Raw genomic sequence first — 23,773 nt, 5'->3', positions numbered from 1 at the left:
ACTCAAAATGTTTCAACAACGAGCTGTCAATGATAGCTTTCACACAAGAGACTTGATGTTTGAAATCAACGACATTTCACTTCAAAGCCTAGTGCTAGAGACAAGAGAGTTAATGCAAAGTAAATAATCTATAAATGTTAGTGCTTTAGAATTTTCATTGTAGTGCTCCGTTTTTGTAATAGGAGAAATATTGTTGAGAAACCAATGTTATAGAATACAATATCGTCCAGCTTTCGATTAGTTAGAAATTATGTAATTTATTTTATATCAAGGGAAATTTTCGTAAAGGAAATATAAAACCAATTTAAATAACTTGTACTACAAAAAACATTTTCCATTTCGTCGCGTCTCTATAACTACAGTAACCCGCAGTCGTCGTCAGCTCAAAGTGAAATTAAAGCACCACGATAAAAACTTGGCATATAGCATGTTGAAGCGAATGACTCACTGCTGTGAAATGTTTTCGAAAATAGATTTACATCTGTGTAAATTAGAGTACGTTTGTGTGTTGTGTTTTGGCTTTTCTCGACTGTTTTTCTTATTTCACAAACCATGGCCGCACATTCACACAGAGCAATATAAAAGGAAACCTCTCGCAGCAGTTCAAGTGACTAAATACGACGGGGGAATACGCTCTCTCGGGTTTGTCATAGCCGACTTACGGGCCGCGATAAATTTCCCCGTGTTGTACCCTGAGCTCTGCGTGTGTGTATGTTCTGGGTTGGGAATTTTCCACCGTTGTTGACCAAGTCAACCAGATGAGAGACGTCCGAATGTAAGATGAGTCTCTTCTATAGCTGGGGTGAGAAAGAGTGGCCCAGATGCAGAAGGAAAAGATTAAATCTCTGTTGTTTTATCGAAAGAACTACATCAGCACGAGCTTCATTAGCACAGTTTTGAAATGCAAACATCGCAACAGTTGATGGATTCGCTGACTATTAAGAACATTTTAGGGTTTCCTACAATCCTAATATTCTCGTTCTATTAGCATTTCCACGGTTACCAACTGAGAGCTTCTAGGCCATAATTAGTGTTGCATTTGAATATCGTGGGGCAGGCATGAAAATTCTCTATGTACTGGGAAGAAAATAGAATGTCCAACCCAAAAAGATTCTAGAGATTCGAATCTACGACTCCCAGTCTGGAATTGCTGAGTAGCTGCGCGTTAACCAACCTTTTGGCACATTTGCAAAATTTCTTGTATAATTGCTATTTAATGTTTCAAAGCTTGATAAGTTCAGAGAGATCGTTGTCGCAATTTCATGAGGAAATCTTACGTTCTTGAAGATACTGACAAGGCAAATAACATGCTAGGATTTATATAACGATTTAGTTATAATTCTCACGATCCATACACACTAACACATTACTTATATCCTATGTGCGTTTTATTTTAAATTACTGTAGCATATTTTGATCGGTATTTTCATTTACTCATGAATTGGCGAATTCCATGTAAAATCGGCCAGTCATCAAACTTGACCATCTGAGTTAAATTTTACTTAATTTTCCGTTATGGTAGAATAAGTGTCTTTCATCGATACTGCAATTAATATGACTTCAGACTATCTTCCATAAAGTTTTTTCATGCGACTTATTTCAAAAATCCTTGTTTCCAAATCATTAGTTTTAGAGGAAAATGTTCTATGAAGAAGTCGGTAGCCGTTTCAGCTACGTTTAAATTACACTGATTTTTTTTATCATGATGATTTTTATGACAAATTCTTAAGTTTTAAATTGTACAAAAACATTCAAATAGATTGGAGCTGGCATCGATCATATGGTCATTGCGAAGATCCAGCAGGACATCATAGCTTTACCACCAACATATCTAGCGATGAGAATTCGAGTAACGATGAAGGAGATTCGGATGCGGAACTGGAGGTCGCAGGGCAAGTTGAGATATATTCTTCCAGCAAAGACGTGAGTGAGTCACCTATGATAAATGTGGGTAGAGTACCATATTTGAAGTTTCGACTTAAAAATGTATCGTCTCAACTCCCTCCGAAGAAGAAATCAAAAAAGATGTATCCAACAATGTGGGGTAAGAAAGCACTCAGTTGTCTATACGGAAAGTCTGCCATTGAAATCTTTGAAGAGTTCATTTCAAAGGAGCTTCTGAAGTATATTGTTTCAGAAACCATTCGATATGCTCATGAAGTGAAGGGATGTCCCAATTTCACTTGCACAGTAGACGAATTGAAAGTTGTCATAAGGCTTTTGATTTTGTCGGGATACCATTCGCTACCTAGTGGGCGTGACTAGTCTGAGGATGACGACTTGGTGGTGCTAGAAATTGAAAGCACGCTTCATTTTGCGAATAACGATAACATGGAAGACTGTATAGACTGTATAGATCGAGCATTTAAAGTACGGGAAATTATACATATCGTGAATATGAATTTCCAAAAATGGGGTGTGATATTTTTTTTTTTAATAATTGTCTTAACAATTTCATTTTTTTTTAAGGCGCTCTGTGCTCGTGGCCATTACTGCGCCGGAATCAATTGATCTGTAGCTTCTTTACCGATACAGATCTATTTTAAACTTATCTATATTTACATCTACTTTCACTCTCTCCTACTCTTTTACTCTCACACCGAGCAGGTAGGAGAGAGCTCTGCTGTTAGGCTGTGAGGCTAGCTGCCTGCGAAGAGGGTCAGTTTGTCTCAGTCACCATCTGATACTGACGGAGGATGGATGTGCTCCCCAAAGCACGGTTCTCCGTGAGGCGTGTTCTGGTGGCTGGACGGTTTTTTTTTGTGGAGGGGCTGGGAATCGAATCCATGACCATCCGCTTATGAAGCGAAAGCGTAACCTCAAGGCTACAGACCCCCCTAAATGGGGTGTGATCGAACAATATTTATCGTTTGACGAAATGATGATACGGTATCACTGCCGTCACCCAATAAAACAGCTCATCAGAGGAAATCCCATAAGAGTCGGCTATAAATTATGGGCTTTATGGGGTAGCGATGGCTACTGCTATAATTTTTATTTATTTGTGTTAAAACTCATACGGAAGAAAAAGTACAACCGCTGGGAACAAGCTGTCAATTGTTAAGGACCCAAGCAGCCTCATCGTGTTTTTCGACTTTTTTAGTTCTTCAGTTTTTGGCTTGAAAGAAACGGGATTTCGATATACCGTTTTGATTCATATTACGGACACTTAAGGACTCAGGGAAATATAACCCAGAATAAATCATACAAAATAAATCATTCTGTATGATTCCTTAGCGCTATCGAGCGTCGGAAGCCCTTTACTTTCGAACGGTGGGTGAAGAATACGCTTCCGCAACTTCAATAATTTTAAATAAATCAAAATGTTTGGCCTATTTATGATTCTTATTCCGGACGCTTCCTCACTTTTGCCTCATATTCCGGACACTTTGAATCGAATTCCGGACAGCTCATGATAATCATTAATGGAACAGTCAAATCATCAATCGAAATCGTTAAACCACCAAAGAGACATCTAAGGTAGTTGGGCATTATAAATTTTCAAAGATATTTATGGAAAAAGTTTACTAAAACGAGCCTTGAAATTGAGAACTTTTGAACAGCAAAAATTGAAATATTTCGCGTGAAATGTTTCCCATACAAAGTAGAGTGTCCGGAATTTGAAGCTGTCCGTAATATGAATCAAAACGGTATTAAAAAAATGTTCTGTCGGATCCATAATATCGAGGCTTACATGATTACAACTTTGAAACAAAAAAGAGGGCCTCTTGGCCGTACGGTTGGTGCCGTCAGGCATTTTAAGCGCATTATGTCTTAGGGTGTGGGTTCGATTTCCGCTTCAGCCATTGAAACTTTTCGTCAGGAATGTTTCTCGGCTGTGCCACTGGATTATCACCGGAATTCCAGGAATCCAAACTGAAGTCCCAGGACTCCCTTCTTCTTCTTCTTGGCATTACGTCCCCACTGGGACAGAGCCGGCTTCTCAGCTTAGTGTTCTTATGAGCACTTCCACAGTTATTAACTGAGAGCTTTCTTTGCCTAAATTGCCATTTTTGCATTCGTATATCGTGTGGCAGGTACGATGATACTCTATGCCCAGGGAAGTCAAGGAAATTTCCATTACGAAAAGATCCTGGACCGACCGGGATTCGAACCCAGACACCTTCAGCATAGCTTTGCTTTGTAGCCGAGGACTCTAACCACTCGGCGAAGGAAGGCTCCCACCGAATCCAAATTGAAGTCCCAGGACTTCAGATTTTCACTGGATTCCCAGAATGCACAATGAAAATTCAAACTGCAATCAAACCGCAGACTCTAACTACTCGGCTAAGGAAGGCCACTGCAATCACAGGATTCCTATTAAGATCATAGGATCCACACTGTTATTTTAGGATTTATATACTTATCTTACCAGTCAGGCTAAGGCTTGGGTGGCCTCTGCTGTACGAAAAAGATGTCAGCCACGCCTTCTGCGAAGGGTCTGTAGATCGTCCTCAACTTGATCGACCCATCTTGCTTGCTGCGCACCACGTCGTCTTGTGCCGGTCGGATTGTTTTCGAGAACCATTTTCACCGGACTTTTATTCGTCATTCTGGTCCCCAGCCCATCTCAACGTCCCAATTTTTGCGAGGTTGATTCTCCCAGCAACTAATTTATTCGCATTAAGTTTTTTTACGGGTGGCTTATTGGGCCTACGCCACATCTGTCTCCTGTCTCGCCAAAGTGCCATCGTGCTAGCTCTGTTTAACGTCCCAACTAACACTAGGACCACTGGGAGGTTCGCGCTGATGGGGCTACCACCTTGGATTTAGCTGTGCGCGGTTTAGCATTTCTTCTTCTTCTGCAGCTGGATACCAGAACAGACACTGTTTGAGCCGCATCTCCTGGTGGACTCGAGACGTACCTCATCCATCTAGCTGATGTCAGAAGGACAACAGTGCCCAGGCTATACCACCAGCTAACTACACAACCCTTAGCTTTGTCATCGTTTGACCCGTATAAGCGTGAGGTAGGAACTTATGATGACCAGAGCTATGTTGGACGCTCCTTCCTGTCGACTCACTGTTTTGCAGAATTATATCATAGGGTTCATTGCCAGGATCCACCTAAGAAACCTAAGATTCACACTTGTATTATAAGATCTGTTCTAGAATCCCACGATCTACACAGGAATATCAGGATCTATATGGCAATCACAGGATCTTTACTGGAATCCTATGATCCACACTTGAATTCCAGTAACCACACTATAACCTCATAATAGTAGAAGCATTAGCCTTAGAATGTCAATGTCGCGACTGTTCGTATGACCAACATTTAGTTTGCCACGCTCTAAAAGCTTTAGTACCGGGTCTATTAGTGTCAAATATTTTTTTCTAACCAAAAAGCACTCTCTACAACTTAGTGACACGTCAAACCATCAAAAGCTTTAATTGAAAGTACTTATAAAATAGTTCATTTTTGCGACAACAGCGACACTAGCGTTCTACTACTTATAATCTAATCTAATACCAGGATCCATACTGGAATACCATGATCCACACTGGAATCTCAGGATCCACACTAAAATCTCAGAATGCACACTACAATCGCAGAATCCACACAGCAATCCCGTGAATCTATACTATAATTATAGGATTCATACTGGAATCTCAAAATTCACACTCTTATTCTAGGATGCTCGGGAATCCCACGGTCCATAATAGAATCACAGGATCTTAACTGGAAAACCAGGATCCACACTGGATTCGCAGGGTCAATATTGGAAGAGCAAGATCAACAGTGATATGAGGGTTCACACGTGATTCCCAGGATCCACACTGCAATCACAGGATCCCAGGATTCACACTAGATTCTAAGGATCTACACTGTATTCACAGTGGAATCTGAGGATCCAGTCTGGAATCCCCACCGGAATCTGAAAATCCACACTAGAATTCCAGAATCCTTACTGGAAAACCTGGATCTGCTCTGGAATTTCAGGCTTCTCTTATTTTTAAACCACGCGTACTGTAATATAACGCGTGGTGGTACTGACAAGAGCTGTTGACAAAACAGTTGAAAGAGTTGAATACTTCATGCACCCAACGCAACCCAGTGGAACAGAATGAATTGAACAACCATTGGAATGCCTTAAACCTCCTCTACAGCTTTGCAGAATATACCATCCTTCTCATTTTTAAATAAATTAACTGTTTTCATAAACGTAACTGATCTCAAATAGATCACAGGGCGTTCGAGGCATCTGATAATAAAATAGATCACTGCTCGTTAATGGGTTAATATATTCAGAAAGAAAGTCAAAGCGTATAACTGGTGCACATCCAAGACAAATTTCTGGTGCAGCTCTCATACTAAAAAAACTTCTGCATGAATTGTTAGAATTACTGCAGTTGATTTTTCCATCCAAATCAACTTCACATCCTTCTCGTTGTTTGTGTTCCGGGTTCGCTTGCCGAGTTTGTCACTCAATGCACTCAAAAAGGCGAATAGATTTCGAGAAACACTGCACCGAATCATGCGGTGCGTTCAAAATTATTTGTTTATTTTTGTTTTTAATACCCGTCGTATTTATATAATTCTCGTCACTTCATCAGCACCCAACATCGCCGTCATCATTATGCCGCTCGTTCAGGCGTGTAAAAGGCAGAATTACTCCGAATGACTAAGTCAAAACTAGAAGGCAATGCAATAATGGAACGGATCAGGAAAAGCGTAGAAAAGGAAAATTAGTGAAAATCAAGCTTGGCTGAAATACGCAAATATGTTCACTTACGCACTGCTTAGTCTACATGGTATGGTTGCGAGCGCACGATCGAGATTGCTGTTACTCATCAACGTCGAAACGAACAACACCAAGATCAGTGCACGTAGATTGTGATGCTTTCCGAATGCTGACGATTACGTTATTTGGATTGACATTACATAGAGCTTAATAGTTATTTTATAGTATCCATAACAAATGTAAAAACCATCATATCATGTATTATAGTACTTTTTATATGAAAAAAAAACGAATCATAAATTATATTATTCATTACTTGATTTGTTTAATCCAGTGATTCCCAAAGTGGGCGAATTCGCCCCCCTGGGGGCGATTTTCAGGCTCAAGGGGGCGAAAATTTGTAAAACAGAATTTGGGGGGCGAAAAATCCAGAAAGGGGGCGAAAAAAGTAACACAGAGGAGCATTTGAAAAAAAAAAATACTTATAATATTTTTAGGACACACATCTGAAGGTTAAACAATTCCAAACTTAACTAATTCCAGATATATTTTAACTTGGATCGATTTATCGCTAATCAGGGTAATTTTAAAATTATGATAGACTACATTTGATAATTGTCAAACGCATGTTATGCATTCAGGTTTTTTAATATCATGTGAGCTTTGAGAATGGTTGGTATTTGAGATTTTGCAATGTCGGATGATTAGTCACATATAACATTTAGAACACAACATATTTTGGATGTACAAAATATGAATCTAAGAATTTAAGAACTTTTTTGCAAATGCCCAATATTTTATATTAGGATTTTTTATGTGGGAACTTTGAGGTTAGGAAGCTAATATTTCGCATCTAGCATTCTTACAGAAAAAAATCTACAGTACCCATTTTGAAGTTTCGGTTGCACTCATTCTTATCATTTCTTATGGTACAATCATTTGAAAGACAATTTTTTCTTGGTGTTAGAAAAAAATACCCTTTTATATATTGCATTGATATATGAGTTGGAAAACACTCTGGTTTTTCATATATTTGTTCAGTGTTTTTGGATTGAATGAAAAAAAAAAACGTTGCCAGAAACGTCAAACATTTATTATTCACAATTTCAGAAAATTATTGCAATAATTTTATAAATAAAAGATATATCAGTTTGAAATCATCATTAACGAATCATCCCCTCAACTACGTCACAAGTTGGCGCCTATGCATATATTACATTGGAATAGTTTAAATTGGGCCGAACTTATATCGAAAACTAGTTCAGTAACCTGTAATGCACGCAAAATATTGTTGAAATTGCTATTATAAATAGCAGTCTAGTAAATCATTCCTAATAAATTTGGGATACCAATATTTAAGAAAATGTTTTTAAGTATGCATAATAGTTATTGTGTCATGATTCTGTGGATATGCGAGTCGCAGACATTATTCGACATAGAGCACTTTATTAAACAAAATATTGAAATCACATATCAGGGGGGCGATTCCAGATAAATTTTGGCCTCAAGGGGGCGAAAGTTGAAAAAGTTTGGGAAGCACTGGTTTAATCTATTAAGACTCTGTTTTTTTGCTTTGAGCATGATTCTTGTCTACTATTTTTTCATTGCAAGAATAGTATTTGATGTATAGCTTTAAATTTTGTCATGCAGTCTTCGAGTTCAACATCTTTGTAAAGAATGCTTTTAAAATACCCACAAAGGGGTGAGATCGTTCACATGTCTCGTCTGGAAAAATTGCGCATGTCAAGTGACAGAAGAAACTCATATCTTTAGCGCTGAAGATTTAAACATATTTTAGCTTAATCTGCTCATTCTGAAGAACCATGACCAACCAAAGGAAAAATTCTGTTTCCAAATGATCATACAAACCTCAGTATCTATTTTGCATCAAACTTCGACAAATAATAAAGGCCAGAGATTTTATTTTGAAAGTACCTCTCGCTTATCGCTCTCTGTAACAATCATGATTCGCAGCACATCATGAGAGTCAGTTTATCATGTTCTGCATCAGTTCTGATTAGATCGGGATGATGATATTGCATGACAAAACCCATCTAAACACGCTTCAAACCTGGGGGACAGTATTGCTATCGGATGTATTGGGATTACAATTATAAATGTAATCTTCGTTTATGTAAATGATCCAAGTTTAGTTCGTTACCGTCCTTATCATTTTCACAATCTCAGTGTTCAAATTTATCAGCATGGTTTCAAGATAAGTAACTAGAGTCCAAATATTTAATTGTCTTAACACTTCTATACTATGTTCCAATCTCACTAAGCCTTAAGCGAGCTAAGCTTGCAGCACTTCCTACATCGGTATTCCGCTCAGAATTCGACTTTTAACATTTAACCAAAAGTGCGCACGTCATCTCAAGCCCGTCGTCAGTCTGACAGTGTCGTGCGGTAGCTTTAATGTGTAAATGTCCTTCAATTAATTATTTAATTAACTCTAATTAATTTGCTCGCGCTGTACACCCGTTCAGACCCCTACGTCCTAGCTGGTAGTTGAAAGGTGTCCACAAAAAAAAAAACACATCCCAAGGCAACTATCAGATTGTGCAAGGTGATGGCAGCAAAAATCGTCGCTTAAGTAGTGAACGATTTGTACAGTTGTGGTCCGGCACAACTGCGTTAATTTTATTTCTTTTTTACTGTAGCGAAGTTTAGGAGGGAGCAGATGATATTAAGACACTACATCTGTTGAACCAGGTCCGTCCCACTTCTAGTTCTGCATTTGGTCCCTCGGTAGTGCAAAAGCTACCATAGTTTTGACAGATCACAGTACACTTTTCACGGCATTCTAGATTACCTTATGAGCCATAAAATTTTGGGCAACTGAAAGGGACATGGAGGTCTTTAATTTGTCTTTGGTTGAACTATACACAGGATTAAACTTCATGGCTTAGTACCGAACACGGCAACTATTTCAAATTTATAATACAAATTTCAAAATTGATTCAAAATAGAAATACGGCAGAACTATGTAAAAAATGACTTTTTAAATATTCAGCAAATTCCGATTTCTCTTTCTTGTTTCTTTTTTTTTTATTTATTTATTATAATCATTCCAAACATTACATTCATTATTTCTTATATCTAGGTGTTCTGTGTTATTAGACAACACTATCATCCTAATTTGGTAAAACAAATCTAAGATTTAATTAACATTTTGTTAACAACATATTACATTTCATTTGCCGTAGCAGTTCAGGTTTTTTACAGAGTTGATTTCACCTGCTTATAAGAGAAAAAAAACGTTTTGAATATACTTAACCTAAACATATAACGCATTAATCGTGGCAATAGAAGATTGTGACAATTTTTGCCTGAAATTAATAATTATTTTATTTGACATTTGTTCCAATGTTTCAACATTGGATATTCTATGTAACTCATTGATACTATACCAGGGAGGAATCATTTTCAAAATTTTATTTTGAATTCTCTGCAGAGCTTTCTTCCTGGTATTACAACAGCTAGTCCATATTGGTACAGCATACAACATAGCAGGCCTGAAAATTTGTTTGAATATCAAAAGCTTGTTTTTAAGACAAAGTTTTGATTTTCTATTAATAAGTGGATGAGACATTTTACATATTTGTTACATTTGGCTTGAATGCCCTCACTCTTTCTTGTCTCATTTCTGGCCATCTTACCCCTATGAAACCGTGACTCGTGCTGAATGACCAGAATTTGATGTGTTTTATTTTTACGCATGCCAGCAAATTAGCATAGTTTTTCTGTGTGACTACTAATTTTCCCCGCGAACTACATGCAGTGAGGTGAGGATTACCGCCAGTGATGGCCCTGGTGTGCCACTTGTAGACATAATGGCATATAAAGCTGTAGGTACATATGTTTGGGTTGCACCACAGTGAGATAAATAGTTACTGAAGGGCAAAATTGAGCGTTGAGAAGAAGGGGTTAAACAAATATGGTTCCAATCTGTCATCAACCAATCTTACTATTTAGGTACTCAGTTAGTGATCCAGTAATTATATTTCTGATATTAGTTTATTTATGAAAAAGTATAAAATCAAGACTTTTATTAAGTTCTTCTAACGCAAATTTTAAAAGGAATAATAAAATGCTTTATTCCGAACAGACATTACACTGCTTTCAATAAGAGAAATTTACACACAAACTATTGTTCTTGATTTATTGTTATTTTAAAGTATATAAAATCGAACTTAGTATGTGTGGTTACATTTATTAATGATATTTTCTAATGTTGTTAGATCACTGTAATTTACACTATCTTCCCTTCATCCCTTTATATTCATATATTTTCTTAATCCCTTAATGTTGACCCCAAAATATATTGAAATCACGATTTTTTTTTTGTGTTTTTGATAGTTTAATTACAAATTCTAAGAAATTTATGTATTTTCATAATCTTCGTCGATCAACTGCTTTTTTGGGATACAGTCCACTCTTTCTAGATAATGAGGAACCATCGAACTAAAGAGATATCGAGAAACACAAACTCATTTTTTCAATTTTTGAGCTTTTTAATAAATTGATAAAGTACATTTGAAATGGTAGTTTTAGCATGTCAAAGAGTAAAATTTTAACACATTTTCACATGTAACAATGTTTAAAAAGTATTCAAGAATATAAAATTTAATTTCCTTCAAATGAGTTGCATGCCTACATGTAACTATCATTGTTGCGGGACCTAGCTGCACTGCCGCGGACACCCCACGTCCGCCTTTATTCAAATTCCGACATTGGACAGCTACGGACGGATAACTTCATAAATGCCGGAACGATGACAAGGCTGTCATCGAGAGAGTTTTCTCAATGAAACATTTTGTATTATAATGATCACGTCGAATCGAAATCTTGTTTTATTTAATAACACGAAAGAGCATGTTACTGCAACTACTTTAGCATTTTTTTTCCCGCTCAAAGAACGACATGTTTCAGATTTAATTTAAAAATTGGATCCATAAATGAACCTTGACAGTTTTGATCATGTTTGACGTTCGCTTAGTCGACAAAAACACCACAGGGGTTTTAGTTTTAACACTGGGGTTGTTCCTATCTGACATTTCGGAAGGGACACGGAAAACAAAATACATCCAAAATTTGAGTTTAAGCCAAGTGGTGTGACAAAATCTAAAAAAAAAACATAAAAAAATGTTTTTTGGACTTAAACTAACGGAAAACATTAAAAAATTGAGTAAACATGTGTTTTGGCCTAAACTTAAGCGTTTGACGCTAAAATTAGGACAGGGCTTTAGGACTCTCAGTGTTTGGATTTTAATCCGAATAAGCCGATCGAACCATATTCAAGGAGTGCAACAGTTCACGAACCATAACAATGTTTAAATTCACTCTCTCGTTTGGTACGTGGCGAGAGAGCGTTCAAGAAAAGTAATTCTCACAGACTACAACAGTGTCGAGTTGGGGGGTCCCGTAGCCTCGAGGTTACGCTTTCGCTTCGCAAGCGGAATTTCATGGGTTCGATTCCCAATCCCCCCCCACAAAAAAAAAACTCCGTCCAGCCACCAGAAGACGCCGCACGAAGGACCGAAGGATCGTGTTTGGGAAACACATCCATCCTTCGTCAGTATCGGATCGTGACTGAGACACACTGACCCTCTTTGTAGGCTGTTGCCTCATACGACACATAAACATGGCAAAATGAACCACCGCACACCAATGGAATTCGATATGGATATGGATTTGACCAAGGACAGCTCTCTCCTCTACCTCCTCGGTATGAGAGAAATAGCAATAAGAACTATAAATAGATTCTGTATATGATACTCGGCATAGTAGTGGCCAAGTGCACGGAGTGCCTAACAAATAAAAGTAAGGAAAAAAAACAGTGTCGAGCCATTCGGGTAATTTATGATTTACGTAAAATTAGTAATACCTTGCATATTTTCTGGTAATACAACCTTAAACAACTTAATTATTATCTATTGGATCATCGAACAACACTGTGGTTGCAAACATGGCACAGAAAATAGAAAATATTCGTCTCTGTTCATTGATCAAAATGAGAGTGTGTCTGTGAATGTAACACGTGGTGATACACAGCAATCGGCGCCCAACAGAGGGTGGTGTATGTCTGTCTTCTTTTCCTTTCGTGGCTCGTTATCTTCCACGAACGATAAATGTCATTTTGAATAAGTTGGATAACTTTAAGTAAGTCACCTTAATGAATTGTAAAACTAAAACATTCAAATAAAAAATGCTCTTCCACAGCATGAAAAGGCAAAAAAACGTCTTATACGATGCGGATCCGAAACGCTGTTCTACGATCCAATAAAGTTTAAGGTTAAGTCGACGATCGGAGCGTCTGCAAGTCATCGATTGCCTATCGCCCTCTACCGCCAACTATACCCCTGACGACAACCCTGGTGACCCCTTCAACGTCGACATTGTCAATTGTGACTGCTGGGCTTTTGAACGAGTCGAATAAGCCGATGTCGTCTTGTGCGGCGGCTTTTGTTGTGGGCGGTAGTGTTATCAGCCTAATCGGGAGCTGTTCCTCTCAGTTCTCTGAAAAAACATTCGCTACTCTTCGCCAATTATAGGAGCAACGAGTGCTTTTAGGACAGGAGATGGAAACTCAGCACATGCTGGAGCTGGCAAGGAAGAAGCATTATTTGAAATCAGCGATCAGATTCTGCAAAGTGGAGAACTGGATAAGCCGACAATGACTACGATAGTCGAAGAATCCGGAGTAGGACGAGTGGAAGAATGGATGGAAAGGGTGGGTAATCACCTCACGAATCTGTCACTCATACATCCAGTTGTGGCAGAGATTCCTACATCAGTGGCATTCCCGTTTAATTCAACGTCCACGCCAATATCCGGAACGAAAAAAGACAACCTAGCCAGTTCATCGTATGCTCTAATCATGGTTTCCGTGTAACCCAATATGACCTCGGCACCGATGTCAACAATGCCTTCCGTGTCATCAATGTTTTTGTCAGCAGCCATGCTGTACAGTACCGTGCCAACACACTCCCGTTCCAGAAACCAGGGTTTGAGCAATATAGGAGCAATACTTCCTCTGCCAGCAATGTGTGTACCACCGGTAGCAGTAATTCCAGCATACGGTCCCAGTCACGACGCATCCACGAAGGTCTTCCGGAGTAACGATTGGTGATGTGTCAACCAGTGCTTAGGCGTCGAGGAGGAAGCCGACTTTGCGCTGGAGGTAAAGCAGGTTCACGCTAATGGAAGTTTCACCATCAGACTGTCCAATAGGGTCCTAAAGCCCTGTCCCAATTTTAGTGCCAAACGCTTAATTTTAGGTCAAAAACATATGTTTACTCAATTTTCTAATGTTTTCCGATAGTTGAAGACCAAAAAACATTTTTTTAGTTTATTTTTAAATTTTGTCACACCCCTTGGTTTAAACTCAAATTTTGGGTGTATTTTGTTTTCCGTGTCCCTTCCAAAATGTCAGAAAGGAACAACCCCGGTGTTAAAAAGTTGAACCCCTGTGGTATTTTTGTCGACTAAGCGAACGTCAAACATGATCTCAAGTGTCAAGGTTCATTTATGGATCCAATTTTTAAATTAAAGTTTTAATATGATATATCCGTTATTTGAGCGGGAAAAACTGTAAAAGTAGTTGCAGTAACATGCTCTTTCGTGTTATTAAATGAAAACAAGATTTCATTAAACATTTTAGGACCCTATTCTTCGACCGTTCTTCTACAGGTCGAGGACTCTGGATCCACAAGATCCAAGACGACGGAGCGAGTTGGAAATGGATGTAGGAAAAGTGGTACCGTAATTTCGGGTGAAATTGATCATTTTTCATGGTATTCCTTTCCTGTTTTCTATAATGTTGCCAATGCCAAACAACTAAGTGCAGGGAAACAAGTACGACGGTGAGCCTCATAGACTCATAAACCGAAATTTTCTAACAAATGTGATTTTAGTGTTAAAAATCATATCCAAAATAAAAAATCTGGGGATTCCACTTCGGGGTGAAATTGATCACTTGTCAATGCAATTATTGTTAGCTCTTTAAACAACTCTACATACTGAATTAGAGTTCCCTGAATCCGAATATGCTTGCCACATTCTTAACAATATAATATTCATAGAAATAATGAATGATTAAATTTAAAGAATTACGCGGAAAACGCCTAAATATAGGCAATTTCCCAAGGAATTTCCTGATATCGAAAAGAAATTCAATTATTTCAGCCGAATGAGCAAATTGTTACGAGCTTTGATGTTGAAATCTGGTTTGTGGATACATTTTAAGCATCCTTACAAACTTTCAGGTTTATACCATGTTCCAATCCTTGCTTAGAACAAGAAGTTTATGGATGTTTGTCGATACTGCACCAAACATGATTTTAATATTTTACATTATTTTCATAGATATAAACATTATTTAACGCAAAAAACTGCACAACACACAATTCGACAATTGTTACGACTAACAACGTTCATTCACTGTAGGTTACATTGATATTTGTGCTCCATTGAGAAGAAATAAAATCATGTGACACTGTGATCAATTTCACCCTACTGATCAATTTCACCCGAATTTACGGTACCAACTAAGCGCAACTTGCTACGATCCGTTATGAGCATCTTCGACCCTCTGGGAATGATGTCCCGCTCTGTGATACATAGTCGAATCATCATTCAGGATGTTAAGAGGATGCAGACTGGCTGGGACGAAGAGGTTTATGCATAAATCCAGGAAAAATGGCGACGTTGGACTGAAGCTCTCAAGAATCCGAATCGTGTTTCCCTGGGGAACTACAACTCCACATATTTACCGATGCAAGTGAGGATGGTATGCCTGTGTTAGCGGAGATTGACAACGAAGTTTACTGTGTTCTCGTGATGGCTATGGCGAAGGTAGCACTGCTAACAACTCTCTCTATATCGAAACTGGAATTATAAGGAGCCCTTCTGGGCACTAGGATGCTGCGGACTATTGTGACAAATTCGGAAACAGTACTTGCCTGGATACGATCCGATCACAGACGCTACCGCCAGTTTGTAGCCTGCCGAGTAAGTGAGATATTGTCCAGGGCGAATGCAGAAGATTGGCGTTGTATTCCGCCGAAACAAAATGTGGCTGACGAGGCGAACAAGTGGGGAAAGGGACCCTATCTGAGTTCCGACTTCAGATGGGTTGAAGCACCAGACTTTTTACGACGTCCAGAAGCGGAATGGCCGCAAAAGATTACTGAACTCTTGGTTGATTGGTATCACCGCAAATGAAGCAGTGGTGAATAAAATCCGGCAGCGTTTCCAGATACCAAACCTTCGCACAGTGGTACGCCAGACCGCTAGACAGTGCCAGAGCTGTAAGGTACAGAAAGCTTCATAGCTGTGAAGCGTGGTTGTTCGCTGGTGAAAAGGTGGATCGCCTAATTTACTTACTTATCGGTAAGCGCCATACATTCGCAATAGATAGCAATCCGTCGCTTTGTGACGATGCGTGGGGCACCCAGCGAGATATACGGACATTGGGATTACCTTTAAGGTTGCTAGCCGTGAGCTGCATCAGGAGCTCCACGAAATCAACAACGGATTAGCAGATGCCTTCACTGCTGCCAATACGCAATGGTTCTAAATCTCGCCCACCGCCCCACACTTTGTAGGACTATGGGAACGGCTTGTGCGAACGGTGAAGGTCGCTCTGGCATCTTTAACCAGCTTCAACAACCCGGATGACGAAACTTTGCTCACGGTCAGCGCTGAAGCAGGCGCTATTTTCAATTCTCATCCATTGATCTTTATCCCTTATCAGTCCATAGAATAAGAGATATTAACGCCAAACCATTTTATCCACCTCAGTTCTGATGGCGTTGTCCGATAAAAAAAACCGTTTTTTCCTTATGTTTATTTGAAAGGCACTCTGCGCTCGTGGCCACCATTGTGCCGGAATCATAGTTGATCTGTAGCGCTTCTTTACCGATACAGATCTATTTTCAACTAATCTATATTTGCATCTACTTTCACTCTCTTCTACTCTTTTACTCTCACACCGAGCAGGTAGGAGAGTGATCTGCTGTTAGTCCAATCAATTTCCATATAAGCCATAGTCCATTGCTCTTGCAGTGATTCGTTTTTCCGTGTTCCTGAGTCGTTTGAGGCTAGCTGCCCTCGAAGAGGGTCAGTTTGTCTCAGTCACCAACCGTTGATGGAATCTGAGGACGTCGGTCGGACGAATTGGGACATGGCGAGGCAAATGGTTGATCATTTTTGGAAAAGGTGAACACACGAGTGGTTCGAGGAGAAGAAGGCACCGGAAATAGATGATTTGGTGGTGTTGATCGAGAAGAACATACGCAACGGCTGGACAAGGGGCCACCGCGTTTCGATGATATCAGGGCGTGATGGTCGTGTGCGACAAGCCGTCGTACAGACAACGTACGGAATCCTTCGTCGTCCAATGAGTAAGATCACAGTGATGGACGTACAGTCACCCCACAGTTATGGATAGCATACAGATATGGATCAGAGTTGGATTAAAACTGGAATATCTCATCAAATAGAGTTGCAATTACACAGAACACATTTTACCTACGTGAACTATAAAGCTGTACATCATCGCAATCAATTATAACATGCTCTGGCATTTTTTTCCGTCCGTAGGAAATAAAATGTCAACCGTATTCCCAGAAGCGTTGATTCATAACTATGGGGTATTGAAACCCATACCACAGTTATGAATCAAAGATAAGACGATTCCGAAGCAAACACCAAAACGTATGCTTTCACTAGCACACCATTCGTTTACCCCGCAGGTAATTTGCTGTTATAGTGCTTTGATCAATAATATGAGTCGATTTGATCCATAATAGGGATCCTCCTCACCCACTGATCCACATCTGTGGAGTGGACATCGTTTGGAATTTCTATCGAATTCGACACTTTTTCGTAAATAATGGGGAATTTTGAGATGTATTCTTAAAAACAACTATATTCTGCAGTGTCAGGAAGGTAATTTTGTTTTGTACAGTGTCACCTTGTTTTTTAATCACATTTTGTTCTGAAAAATGACCCTTAGCTGATGCATAACTGTGGGGTGACTGTACAACCAACTAAAAGAAAAACGTATTTTACGAGGTAGATCCGAAACGCTGTTTGAAGAAATTTATTACCATTTTGAGGATATTTGACACTATCCATGAAAATATCAAGTTGAGAGGTAACATTTTATGGGAAACTAAAACAGATAACATAGAGTTAAGGAATATCGCATGAGATAGACTTACAGAGGGATCGTAGTATGCTAGATTGAAGGGACCGCTCATTTAATTAGCGAAAATATCCACGGCATAAAAATTAACATAGAACACCGTGGGAAATATAGTACACCGTGGGCACTAAATTACGATTTTTGAGCTTAAAATCCCCATATATTTGTATTACATATATTTTTGAATGTGTCAATTTATGAAACAAAACAATACTGACAGTACAGTATCAGATATTGAAAAGCTTTTTTAAAAAATTATGCAAATGTGTGAAGCAGACTCTAAAAAATTAGAAAATTGAAAAAAGTGTTTTTCCGAACAACTTATTAACTTTATATGTCTAAAGTGGTAACAGAAACATGAAAGTTAATTACTCAAAAACAGTTACACCAATTTGCTTCATTTTTTTACAACAAACTCACATCAAAGTAATGTTTCGAAACGCGAACATGAAGACAAACATGGGACAAATTATGTAGCCTGAGGTATTTATATGGGTTATAACTAAATGTGAGTCCACAAAGAAGTACAACGAAAAATTTTGGAAACTGAATGTTATGAGATAGTATTGAAATTATAAAAAAAACAACTAAGTTATCGTGATGTAAACATTTTGTTAGGTCAAAGAAAATGCTGACATTGAAGTGGTTAATAAATCTTTGAGCCTTGTCTGATTGCCAAAAAGGCAAAATGAAAAAAAAAAAAAAAAATGGCTAAGGTTCTTGCTTCGAAGTTCACATATTTAAACATATATGGTTTGGGTTTTGTCCGATTTTTGCTTGCAGATATCGCAAGGTACGCTGATTTATCTTTCAGCAATGTAATCGAAAGAATTTAATGTCACACTTTTACGCGGATGAGAGCCAAATGTGCAGCATACTACCTTTGCGCTGCGCTCCGACCAAGAAAACACGTCAACAGTCGATAGCTAGATAATCGGTTAGCTAACATGCATTAAAACAAGGATCAAAGTAGGAGGCCGAGCATAAGCTAATTTGGTCCATTTTCCATGTAGTAAATACCTAAAAGCAATCTGTCCAAATAAGAAATGTGTCGACATACGTCAATTTTATACAAAACGCGTACTTTTTGTATGGGACGTGCTGATTTATAGTATAGTTTGGATTTTTTTTTCACATTTCTCATTTAGTTCGTTTTGATATTGGACATTTTCTTTTTAACGTGACGTTCTTTATGGTCCTGTTTTGCTCATGAATGTTACACTTTCACTGTAGTTACAGCTCGAGTGTAGCAAATGCGCACACCAAACTGTCTCGAGCAGTTGAAACCGGGCACCATTGAAAATGTGAACTAGGGAGAAATCAAGCGCTGCAGTTACGCCCTTATGATACTGAAAGCGAAAATTAGATATTCTCCTTCCGAATCACAACCAGGAAAGATTACGTAAAATACCTAGCGGCACTGTCACTAAACCTTTTATTTAACTACTCTTGTAAAACAGCAAGTGTTTCCGTCAAAATTTTATAGCTTTCCATTCCCCATCAAAATTACGAAAAACGTGCCTAAGCTTCAAAATTTGTAAACAATTTAGGCAACAAAGTCCGTCGCTTGGGCAGCTCGACCGGTCCTTGGGCATCGAGGTGACAGCGTTACGCCGAAATCTCCACCTCGGGCCTAATAAATCACGGCTGAGCTTGATTTTAATGCATCAATAAAATTTCGATCATTTCAGAATTTTCATCTGAGCCGATCTCGCAAGATCAGTCCGTCCTAACTAGAGTATATGGCGGCGGGCAGCTGATGGCAAAACATCGACGCGGCTCTTCTGAAAGGCCAACTTTAACACACCACCAGCCAAATGGCGATGAGTCAGAGGCAGTCGTTTGCTCTTATAAATAATGCACTCACACGAGACAACCGAACGATGGACGACATGGGGACCGAATTGATCTCTAGGAGAAAGTGGTTCGAGATGATACTTTGAGAGCTCTAGATGTTAGGATAAATCATGTATTTTGGGCAGGCTTAGGATAATTCAGGAAACGGCGATCGATTAACTGATTTGAGTTTCAGAGGAGAAAAAGCATGTAAAAAGATAGCCTGTCTGTCTCATGTGAATTGTTTTGTCACATTGGTAATTACAACCGCATAACAGTCACATTGAGATTATAAGTGGGCCTCGTAATGTGAAAGCAATGAAATTTCTATCAGAATTATTTTCTGACAATTCTCCCAGTATGCGATATGAGTTGTACAAAATATCAGCTTTAAATAAGCAATTTTGAGTTCCTGGTATTTTTTAGAAATATTAGTTTCCTCCCATACTGCCATAGAATGAACACTTGGTGTTCCATTTACTCAATGCCTACTTTTGTCGAATGTTACAAATATGCAGTTATGGGCAGTTCACTGTATTATCAATTAAATATTATTTTCAAGCTGTTTCACAGCTTCCGGAATTCATATCATAAGTATCTGAATTAATGTTCCCAACGTTACCTGCAACCGCTTGGAATCGAACTCACGATCTCTGCATCCACAAGTCTCGACGCTGTTTTTGTTACCACCACAGTCTATATCGAAAGACAAAGAAAACGCATCGTTTTGTTCTACTTCGAAAACGTTTCACACATTATTTTAACAATAATGATCGTAAAAGATGTCATAGCCGCGCTTACACCACTTCATCAGGCTGTAGAAGGGTGCGAAACGTCAAACGCAATGTTTACACCCAACAAGCTGAGTAGATGCGCCTCAAGTTGTTGTTTTACAGCTTTCTGCTGTTTGCTCGCTGTATAACTGACAACAAAACGTTTCTTAAATATATATTGAGCAGCATAAAAAATCATATTGTATAGAAACAGCCGGATTGATGATGGCGAGTTTTATTCCACATCATTAGGTTGCTATCTTTTACGGTGTTGAGTTACAGCTTAGTAAACGCAGCAAAAGCGATAACTGACGAAATTCATTCTGCTAAGATTTGTAGCTGCAAAACGTTTGCGTTACAGCTGTATTAACGCTAATCGTTCTATTTTTGACAACTTTCATTTTTTGCTGCGTTCGCTGCTTCAATTCAACTGTTATACAGCACAAAGCAAATAATCTTGGCTTATAGCGTTAACATTGTTAGTTGGGTAATCACGTGGTCTACTTTCCCAAAGCGCACCTCTTTCGGAAGAATTAGATGCTCATCCAAACACAACGCTTTCTATTGTATATGCAATGCCTGGGGCATAAGAGTGATGCAAATTCTAAAATTTTGGTTCCCTTATGCTTAAACGATTTTTATTATGGTAAATAGCATCCCCCCAAAGTTTGAAGTGATTCGGAAGAGATTTGACTGTGCACACGCCAGTTGAAGTTCATATGAAGATTACTATGGAAAACGCCAACCTTTTGTGTTCAGCCCTCTATCTTGTCATCATAATATTTTATGGAAAAGTGAAAAAAACTCTACTCATGTGAAATCCTTTCAGCTACAACTTTGCCGAAGACCACATTTCGATTGCACGTCAGGATAAATTGCTATTTATAATCATAACCTGGGTTTGCCTTTTGCATGCTTAACCAACTGCTCGGCAGGCAACAGTGGTGCTCCTGGCGGGTAGAATAGATCAAAGTATTCCAGGCTACTATGTTCTACAGCAAAAAAGCAGTGTTGCTCTGAAAGTAATTGAATGATCATCTCAGCATGATTTAGACTTTGTTATCAATGATCACAAATTATCTTTACGTCCAATCAAAATGTCGTCTTCGGAAAATTTGTAACTGAGTAAAATTCACATGAGAAGGGTATGTTCACTTTTTCATATATTATTATTACGAGCAGTTAGAGGACTGAACACAAAAGGTTTGCCTTTTCCATAGTAATTTCCATACAAACTTCAAATGGCGTGTACACAACCAAATTTCTTCCAAATCACTTCAAATTTTGGGAGAATGATTTTTATTATAATCGACATCGTTTAAGCATGGGGGAGCAGAAACTTCAAAATTTGCATCAGCCTACTAGGCATTGTTAACACTCAACGCTCCGTCATCATAATCATCGTCATCATCGAAACTTCAAAAGCAGTTTTTCTGTCCAAATCTAATAAAAATATTCGATGAAAATGTGTTCACTGTATGTCGGTTGGAGAATAGTATACACTGAACACATTTTCATGTAAATTTTCTTGATTTTGAACGAAAAAACTGCTTTTAAAAATTCCGAAATCAATGACGGATCCTGCCCCCTTAAAACTTCAACTCGCCTGGTTAGCCGTAACCGATAAATCTAAATATTTATATTGTTGTGCAATAATTATTTACTGCTTAGTATAATCTTCCTAAGGCATTTCCTTAGGATAGTGAAGATCTCACAACTTTCAAGCCGCCGTATCGCATGGGTACTAGCTTGGGACACGGTATATGAAAAACTTAGATTCTCGCTCCAGTCCCTTTTTTTGGATTGCATTTGGATCTCATAACAACTGTGCAAAATTTCAGCTCGATCTGTGAAACTATATTTTAGCGCCAGCCGTTCAAAGTTTGTATGGGATTTACTATGGGAAAACTTACTTTTTCAAAGAAAAATTGCCAGAGGTCGCCCATTGACCTCTATAAAAATTCCGAACGCAGACCACGGTGAGTATTTTTACGATGAACAACATTGTCGAAGACCGCAAAGCAATCCGATGCTTGTGAAAAAAGTTATTAAGCATCTACTATTCGGAAATTTGGCCCAATTTTGTTATTATTGTTATTCCTTTACGTGTTAATCAACGTCGCCATGCCAATAGGTTTTCATTGAATAACTTTCTTCACAAGTGTCGGATTGATTCGCGGTCTTCGGCAATATTCTTTATGGTAAAATTACCTATCGAGGTCTGCGTTCGGAATTCTTATAGAGGTCAATGGGCGACCTCTGGCGATTTTTCTTTGCAAAAGTAAGTTTTCCCATAGTAAATCCCATACAAACTTTGAACAGCTGGCGCTAAAATATAGTTTCACCGATCGAGCTGAAATTTTGCACAATTGTTATGGAACCCAAATGCAATCCAAAAAGTGGACTGGAGCGAGAATTTAAATTTTGTCCCACGCTAATGGGTACGTTTTGGATTTCTTTTCCCTAGATACCGAGTAGACTTGCCATGTGATGCCAGTAAGCGCAACAGCTGTTGTGCTAATGTTGTGTCAAGCTCGCTTAACAAAGTAATTGCCTTTTGAAATTGCTAGAACCTGAGAATATCTTTTGTAAGCAGTTGCTATATCATTGTGAACCCAACGAATCACTTGTATGTATGAATAAGACCCATTATTGAATACCTCCATTTTCCCGTAGTTTATCCCAAATTGTATAGAAATGGCAATTTACATATCAGAGGTGTAAGAAATGGGTAGGACGCGTAAGACATGTCCTACGCACAAAAAATCCAGGACAGTCAAATTCCCTCAACAATCGCGCGATTTGTGTAAAACTGATTAGTGGTGCTTTTAAGAAATGTTACGCCTTTCATGAATATTAAGTAAAATAGATATCCTAAAATACAACTCTACTCTTATTGAGTGGAAGAATCGGATTTTTGTCTGCACTGGTCTCGAAATGGCAGTATGGTGATCTCGTGACCATACTTTCTGGGTCACCTTATATTTTCGCTCATGTTAAAATAAATCAGATGGATTTTATGAGTAACAAACGAAATATATCATTTTTCCGAATTTTGTTACCTATTGTGATATAGTTTTTTTTTTGCTTAAGAGTAATGAAGGCTGTATACTACAATATACTTTTTTTGAAATTTGTTTACGTTTTTTTTGCATGACCGATAATTAGAAAACAGAAAATTACTCACTGAGCCGCTCAAAAAGTCTTGTGTTTTAATATAAAGAACGAATTTTAACGAATGAAAATAATGTGAGTGGGCTTCATTT

At 38.5% G+C, this 23,773-nt stretch overlaps 1 protein-coding gene across 1 annotated transcript in view; it reads right to left on the bottom strand.

The window, feature by feature from the left end:
* The window catches only part of LOC5568685 (mitogen-activated protein kinase kinase kinase 7), a 94,664-nt gene that overhangs the window by 39,267 nt on the left and 31,624 nt on the right, over positions 1-23,773 (bottom strand). The gene's annotated exons all lie outside the window — the stretch shown is intronic.

The sequence above is a fragment of the Aedes aegypti genome, chromosome 1 (genome assembly GCF_002204515.2).
Source record: "Aedes aegypti strain LVP_AGWG chromosome 1, AaegL5.0 Primary Assembly, whole genome shotgun sequence".
Taxonomy (NCBI): domain Eukaryota; kingdom Metazoa; phylum Arthropoda; class Insecta; order Diptera; family Culicidae; genus Aedes; species Aedes aegypti.
The sequence above is the reverse complement of the archived record's forward strand: the minus strand, read 5'-3'. Positions and strand labels throughout refer to the sequence as shown.